Source organism: Dasypus novemcinctus, chromosome X (genome assembly GCF_030445035.2).
Source record: "Dasypus novemcinctus isolate mDasNov1 chromosome X, mDasNov1.1.hap2, whole genome shotgun sequence".
NCBI lineage: Eukaryota > Metazoa > Chordata > Mammalia > Cingulata > Dasypodidae > Dasypus > Dasypus novemcinctus.
The window spans coordinates 84,974,821-84,983,639 of NC_080704.1; positions in this window are offsets into that span (position 1 = coordinate 84,974,821).

An 8,819-nucleotide genomic window follows, 5' to 3' on the forward strand; every position below is an offset into this window, starting at 1 on the left:
TCGTGTAAGTTTTATATCTTCTCTTTGTCACTTTGTTCTTCTTATTCTAATTTCTTATTGCTGGTTGAGTTCACTTTAAAGGCAAGTATAAGGGCCGGGGAAAGGCAATTGTGTAAGCAAGGAAAAAGTGTAAAGTAGTATTGGTCATAAATGTTAACAGAGCAACAATATGAGATCTGGGAGGATGGACGTTAGATTCATGTAAGTTGTGTAGAATTATAGCAGTAGGTAGAGTACCTATAATGAGGTAGTCAACTGTATATGGGAGGAATATGGTATGAATTAAAAAGCTATTGTTTTCGTGAGAGAGGGAAAGAGAAAAGAAAGGCAATAGTTTCAAGCATGGATAACAGACAGAAAACAAAAGAAAGATATTAGAAATTAAGAGTTAGTACTTTGTGAATCAAAGAAAGGGAGGTGGAATATAGTAGAGACAGTAGATGATGGAGGATATCAAGATGTGGGTGAAAGGGGATAGTGTAGGTAGCCAAAATCTATTCACACAGAAATGAGGCAGTGGAGGATGAGGAAACCCAGCAAATATGAGGTGTTCCCTGCAGCACCTATTGTATTGTTAATATAAAATAAATAAGAAGAAAATGAGGGACAAGAGAGAGAGAAAAAAAGAGAAGAAAGGAAGAAAGAAAAAGGGTTGGGTAAAGGATGGGGAACAGGTAGGGAAAAGAAAAAAAAGATATACACCAAGCACAACAGCCACAATAACAATTTAAAAAAAACCCTAAATAACTGAAAATAAAAGACTTTGGGGGATACGCTGGGAGAAAAGACTAGGAGATAAGGCAATGTTAGCAATCAGGACATTAAAATAAATAAAAAATAGAATAAAAATAAAAACAAAACAAAACAAAACAAAAAGAAAAAATGCAAACGTTGAGGGCTAGGACATTCAAGGACCTCAGGTGTACCTCAGGGCATGATGGATTCAGGGATGGAAAGTGTGAGAAATTTAGACTCAAGAGGTGTGAGTCTGTGGGTTGTGGGCCACCAGGGTTTAGGGGACTCAGACCTGGCAACCTCAAGTCCGGTTAACAGGGAGCCTGGGAGCACCGCAGTGCATCACAGCCTTCAGGGATTCCCACAGCTGGATGCCAGCCCCATGGGTGAGGTCACATCCACAAGCTCTATCCTGTTTGTCTGTACCCCACAATTCACTCACTCACTGGGGTCTATTCTTTTGATGTATCACCAATTCGACTTCAGGACCCCTCCCACCCTGTGATCCCCCGGAACGGCCACCTGGGGGCGCCTCTACACTGCAGGCAATTTAATGACACAGATCAATAGCCAGGCCCATGGGTGGGGCTCCAGCCGGAAACACTAATAACAGAGTCCAAACCCGAAATTCCCACGCTTCGCAAAATATTCCCATAATCGGCTTCCGAACGTCTCCCACCCTGCCAGACCCTGGTGGCGTCTCTTTATTGCTATCATTTTAAGTCCACTGTAGATCGGCAACCAGGCTGGGGGGGGCGGGGCTCTAGGCAGAGGCACTATTGTTTGTGTCTGCAATCAAAAATTCCCCACTTTGCAATAAAACTCCCGTTTGTCTCCCCAAATCGGCCTGCGAGTGCCTCCTGTCCTATAAACCCCCCAATAGGCTGCTCAGGTTTTCTGAATTCCCCAGTACTGCAGAGCCTCCAAAAAAAAAAAATGCGCCGCGGCAGCGCCTGGTGCCATGGCTCCACCCACCCTAGGAGGGAGCATTCCGTGCACAGTCCGGACCTCCATGTAAAGAGTTTCGATTATATTTTATAAACGTATTTTCACTGTTACCTTCCCACCAAATCGATGTCCAGACACCTCCTGTCCTGCAAAAATCCTGAAACAGCCTGGTCCCGAAGAACCTCCAATGCTGCCCAGCCACTTCTTGGCAGGAGATATTATCAGGTAAGCTCACTCAGCCACCATCTTGCCCTGCCCCCCAAAAAATGAGTTTCAACAGTAGTACTGACTCAATGTATAATAAAAATAGAACTTTGCTAATTCCTGATACATTTAAGTTTGTACTTCAGTTTAGCACACTTTAGGTTTAGGTTTAGAGCATGATATTTAAGACTTATCTGGGCTGGGTAAGGGTGTTGTTTTCTCTTTAAATTATCATCCAGGCACTTATTGTTTAATAGTTCAAATACATTCCAATGAGCAATGCACCACTTTTATATGGATTTAGAGTAGATGTGAAGTTTCTTTTGACTGAAAGACTGGCACATTATTATTTTTCTCTAAATATTTCAAGGGTGTTTAGACTATATAATGGGAAATTCATCACTTACTGTAGTCTGGCCTGTTGGTGTACTCCCACTGTGAACTTTTGCCTCTTTCATATTAACTAACAATAACATTGAAAATTTACAATCTGAAGATCTTCTAGTCACTGGGGATGCGGGAAGACTATTAAGGTATCAGAGATGTTGCCCACCTCCACTCTGTTTTCTTCTACTGAACTTAACAATGATAATCTTGATGATGTGAAATATTCATGCTTTGGTTGAAATATATTAATATTTGATTCCTGGTCAGTACATCTCCTATGGAACTTAATATGAGAATGTGTTGTGTGTATTAACACAGAAGTAAAAATTTAGATGGAGTGCTCCTTCTCTTTAGTATGTTTGCTTTACAAATAGAAAAAGAGATTTTAAGAAATACTGTTTTTCATCCAAAAGAATAAGGTCTCTATCTGCTAGAGATAGGAAATTACCACAAGACTGAGTATTCAATTTCATTATAAGAGATAAGACAGGTACCTTCCTTCTGCCAGTTAGCAGCAGTGCAAATGAAAATTTGGTGCTAGATGTGTGTTTCCTTGATATTTTTACAATGCATGTTTAAAATACTATATTCAATTCTTAGAACTATCATAACTGTACATTGCTTTGAAAAGTCATATTGAATTTTAAGTTTTTTTAAATGAAAATTTTTACTATATTTGCATAGTTTTGAGGTGAATTATTTTAGAGAGCTCTCCTAACCAATGAGGTGTATATTTATAAGGAAATCTTAATTCTTCATATTGTCCAAACAAACTTTTTCAGTAATTTTGGTAAATTTTCGTGTTACCATTATTAGTCTTTATACTTAGCAGGTACCTAAACATCAAAATAACAAGACAATATGTGATGGTGTAGTTTCTTGTGAAAACTGTTGCTTTAAATTTTGCATGTTTCATTTTTGCCATCAACATTTCCCATAGCTTATGACAATCTTAGGAAAGATGGCCCTGATGGACTGCCTCAGAGACCAGACTTTCACTCAGGCTTTGAGCAAGCCAGTCTTTCTCTAGTTTAGAAGATAGAATCATACTTAATGAGCTTACCACTGAAAACTTCAGTTATCAGAAAGACCTAGAAGGCAAACACAGACCATTTTCCCTCTTCTATTTAAAGAGAGGACAAGTGAACAAGACTTTTAAAGTACTTGCATGGAGCATGAACGACAAATGAAACAAAATAAATTAGTTATGAATCTCCCTCCAATGTCCAAGTCGTTAGCTGAGTAGGGTTTCTTTTATTTCTTTTTTTTAAAGGGGTGACTATTTCAGCTTTTGAACCTGTAAAACTTTTTGTGTTGTAATAATTCTATGGACCTACTTTCTTCTCACCCTAAAAACTAATGTGATTATATCATGTTCTTATTTCTTGGTACAAACTGAAAATTGGGAAGATAGTTGAAATGACCATTCAGGTTGGAAGAGGTCTGAAAATGAGTATTCCTTTGATATTTAAAACATGGAACAAAATAATTGTTATATAAGACTCTCTTTAATATTTTGGTTTTAAGTTCTTTACTAAAACAACTACCATAAACATGCAATAAAAGAAAAATAACAGATCTTATAGCAATGAAAGATGCAATACATGAAATAAAAAATACACTGGAGTCATATAAGAGCAGATTTGAGGAGGTGGAAGATAATATTGGTAAGTTTGAAGACATGGCCTCTGAAAGCAAATATACAAAAGAACAGATGAAGAAAAGAATGAAAACAAAATGAACAAAGTCTCAGGGAGTTAAATAGTGGCAAGAGATATGCAAACATACATGTAATGGATGTCCCAGAGGAAGAAGAGAAGCGAAAGGGGCAGAAGGAACATTTGAAGAAATAATGGTAGAAAATTTCTCAACCCTATTGAAGGACATAGTTATCTGTGTCCAAGAAGGACAGCATACAACCATCTGAATAAATGTGAATAGAAGAACTCCAAGACAAATATTAATCAGAAGGTGAAAGAGAGAATTCTGAGAGCAGCAAGAGAAAAACAATGCATAACATGTAAGTGTTACCCACCGAGATTAAGTGCTGATTTCTCATCAGAAACCACGGAGGCAAGAAGACAGTGGTATGATATATTTATGATACTGTAAGAGAAACCTTCCAGTTAAGAATCTTATATCCAGCAAGATTATCTTTCAAAAATGAGGGCAAGTTTAGAATTTTCACAGATAAACAGAAACTGAGAGAGTTTATAAAAAAGATACAAGCCCTGCAGGAAATACTAAAGAGTGTGCTACTGACTGAAAAGAAAAGACAAGAGAGAATTGGAAGAGTCTAGAAATGAAGATTATATCAGTGAATATAACTAAAAGTCTCAAAAGAGTGGTGAAATTGAAATACGACAGATAAAATCCAAAGATCAAAATGGATGAAATGAGAAATGCCTTTATTGTAATGCTACTGAATGTTAATGGATTAAATTTCCCAATCAAAAGACACAGATTGGTAGAATGAATAAGAAAATATGACCCATCTATATGCTGTCTGCAAGAAATTCACCTTAGACCCAAAGAAAAATTGATAGAAAGTGAAAAGCTGGAAAAAGATATTCCATGTATGCAGTAATGGCTATACTTATATCAGATGAAATAGATTTTTATTTTTATTTTATTTTATTTTTTTAATTATTTATTTATTTTTTAAAATTACATTAAAAAAATATGAGGTCCCATTCAACCCCACCGCCCCCACCCCCCACTCCCCCCACAGCAACACTCTCTCCCATCATCGTGACACATCCATTGCACCTGGTAAGTACATCTCTGAGCATCACTGCGCCCCATAGTCAATGGTCCACATCATAGCCCACACTCTCCCACGTTCCATCCAGTGGGCCCTGGGGGGATCTACAATGTCCTGTAATTGTCCATGTAGCACCACCCAGGACATCTCCTCATCCCGAAAACGCCTCCACATCTCATCTCTTCCTCCCATTCCCCAAACCCAGCAGCACCGAAACCCTTCCCACATCCATTCCACATTTTCTCTGTGGACATTGGATTGGTTGTGTCCATTGCACATCTATGTCAAGTGGGGGCTTAGATTCCACATGGATACTGGATGCACTCCTCCTGCTTTCAGTTGTAGACACTCTAGGCTCCATGGTGTGGTGGTTGACCTTCTTCAACTCCATGTTAGCTGAGTGGGGTAAGTCCAATAAATCAAAGTGTAGGAGCTGAAGTCTGTTGAGGCTCTGGGCCTGGGTATCACATTATCAGTCCAGAGATTCAAATCCCCTAAATATATCTAAAACCCCAGCACCAACTACAATTCCATTAAAGTAGCATGCAAGTCTTGTGAAAAGAGATCCCCTCTGAGTCCAATTCCATCACACAGAAACACCAGCTTCAAAAAAGGGCCATCTGCCATGGCAGTGAACCCCATCTGCCATGACCATAGAACCCGTGGGTCTCTTTATTCCTCAAAAGAACCAATACCTGGGGTTGTATCTACTTTATCTGTCACTCAGACTCTAATCAGTTGTGCATAAGGGCATTCCTTCTGACAACCTCCAGACTCTTTTTTAGAGACTCATAGCCTTATATTCTCATTTCTCCTTTCCATTTCCCCCTTTCATTAGGTCAAACAGCATTTTGAAGTCATGTTATTATATGTAGACAGGGATATTCTGCTGATCCGTGTTGAACCTTTAATTCAAGGTCCTTTTCTAGTTGCATCTTCAGCTGGTATGTGGTAGTGATCCCTTGGTGCCAGGGAGGCTCATCCCCGGGTGTCATGTCCCACACTGGGGGGAATGCACTGCATCTACATGCTGAGTTTGGCTGTGAGAGTGGCCACATTTGAGTAACATGAAGGCTGTCAGGAGGAAACTCCCAGGCACAGTGCTACTCTAGGCCTTATTCTTATTGCGGGTGTATAGGTTTGCGGTGGCTTGCTCGGTCAGTAGAGGTGCGGTCTGGCTGCGGACGAGGGGTTGGTCCAGCTCTGGACGAGGGGTCGGTCCCGCTTGGGACGAGGGGTCGGTCCGGCAGCAGACGAGGGATCGGTCTCACAGGGGTTGTGCGGTTCGGCTGACGGGGTCGCCCGGCGAAGCCAGCGACGAAGGGGTCGCCCGGAGAAGCAGGCGACGAAGGGGTCGCCCAGAGAAGCAGGCGACGAACTGGGGACAAGGGAGGCCAGGCCCTTGTCAGGGGCTCTCTGGACTGGAGGGCGCACGGCAGAAGAACTACCGCGGAGACAAGGTAAACACGCAAGTCCACTTTATTGAGGGAGAGGCAACAGTTTTATAGGGGCTGGGGAAGGCTGATTGGTCGAAGCCACGCCCTGTTCCGATTGGTTGCCGGCGAAAGGTCAGTGGGCGGTACTGGGCGGGGGAGGGGTGGTGGTTAGGGATTGGCTGTCGCTGTTGCTGGGGGAAGGGGCAGGGCTTAGGGATTGGTGGCTGCTGTTGCTGGGGTGGAGGGCAGACTTGAGTTTCCTGCCCACACCTGGCTGTTGCTGCTGTCGGGGGAAGGGAAATGGGCAGACTGGATTTTTCCGCCCACGCCTGGCTGTTGCTGCTGTCGGGGGAGGGGAAAAGGGCAGACTGGAATTTTCCGCCCTGCGCCTGCGCAGGGAGAAAGAAGAAGAAGGGTGCCGCCCCACAGGCATCGTGTGGCGCCATCCGGGAGGAGGGGCGGCCGCGGAAGCATGGCTGCCGAGAAGGGGAGACCCGAGGGCACTCTGCGCCCATGCCGAGCTTCCTTCAGGGGTGGTGGTGGGCCTGACCAACCATCCTATTATGGGGGCAGCGGCTTGGCCTGCCGCGGCTGCTCCCCCGCCAGGCCAGCAAACCACACTTCAGCCCGAGGGGTGACCGCATTTCCCCCTTCTTTTCAAATAAAGGCCAGGATGGCAGCAGCAACAAGTAGCCGAGGCCCAAGAGGCAGTAAGCAATGAGGGAAGCGGGGCTGAAGAGGGAGGTGAGTATGATGGGGATATTAATGTACAATTTAGGGGGCGGTATCTTGCCGTTGCAAGCAAGGGTGGCCAATGTCCAATTCTCGTTGATCTCGGTGGCTATAAGGTCCAACTGTTGTTAAAAGTCCAGACTGACAGCGCGTTATAGGTAGTTGATCTCTTCTTGGCGGCGAAGAGCGGCAGAGGCAGACTGTGTGATGGTCTGGAGGATCGCAGCTGTGAGGACAAGTCGCGTCAGGGCACCAGCGGCGGTGGTGGCGGCAGCGTCAGGAGTGGTGGAGATGTAGGCGAGGACAACAAGAAGGCCAAAGTCTCCACGGGCGCGAGAGAGGCCAATGTTAACGGGGCGGGTCGACATGGGGTGGCTCAATCTGCAAGCAGTAGGGGTTCAAGCGAAAAAAGGATGGGGGCGGGGGACGAGAAAGGACGCTTTGGATGGCTGAGAAGAGGAGTGAGGTCGAGACAGGAGGAAGCTCTGCAGAAGTATGGGGATGCAAGAGCAGAAGCATTATTGGATGCTAGAAAGCAGGCCGCGGGCCGGGGAAAGCGGGTTGCGGGCCGTTTAGCAGGGCTGGAGCTGCTTGAGAGCGATGGCGGCATGGGGGGCCGTGGCTACAATCTTCTGGGGTGGTAGCGGCTAGACAGATGGCGGAAAATATTATCAAGAAAGGAAAGGTTATGAGAAAGAAATAGAGTATTAAATGCTGTGGGGGAAGTGAGAAGATCATTTAGAGGATAGGGTTGAGAATGGTATGTTTAAGACAGAAGCTTTGTGGTTTGTAGGAGACTGCTTTATAAACGAAGGAGAATGAGGGCAGTAAATATAGTAACGATAGATAGGAAGATGACAGTGAGGAGGAGTCTTTGTTTAAGGTTCCAATCGTCCGGCGCAACAGTGGCTAGGCCGATAGCGAGGGGTGTTGCTAAATAGACAATGGCTGCAAAGACAAAATCATCTTCTGTTTCCTTAAGAATAACTTTTCTTTAAATACTTAGTAGCATGCAATATTAGAAACTGTTTCCTAAAAGCAAGTTGGCAGGGGAGCTTAGCCGCCGCTTATCTTTCCTGCTATAAAATCACCCTTTATTATCATTATCATCAATTCAGTTTTATATATATATATTTAAGAATGACCTTTTGGAATTAGCCATTTAATACCTTAATGTAAACTATTGAAGATAAATTTTATCTCTACAGAGCACATTCCCTTACGTAAAGTTATCACAATACCTTTTACACTTGCCGCATGCAAATTAAATTTCAAGAGTTTATGAAAAATTAGCCATCTTACTTTAGGACAAAATACGTCTTTTTGCAAAACTTATTACATTTCCATTAGCATTTTTACAAACTTTTAACCTTTTTAATATTCATATAAGTTTTACATTCTTTATATTATCCTGTGAAAAAAATAAGTTATTCATTTTAATCTAGGCAAGAACAACTTTTTATGAAGACGTACAGTTAATTTTGTTAATTAAGACTTACAATTTTTTTAAAATTGTAGATATCTTATTAACATTTAAACTTATGTATTAATATAATAAACTTAAGTATTAATATAGCGCTTATTTAATTTTTGGCCATTTGAATAGAGCTCTT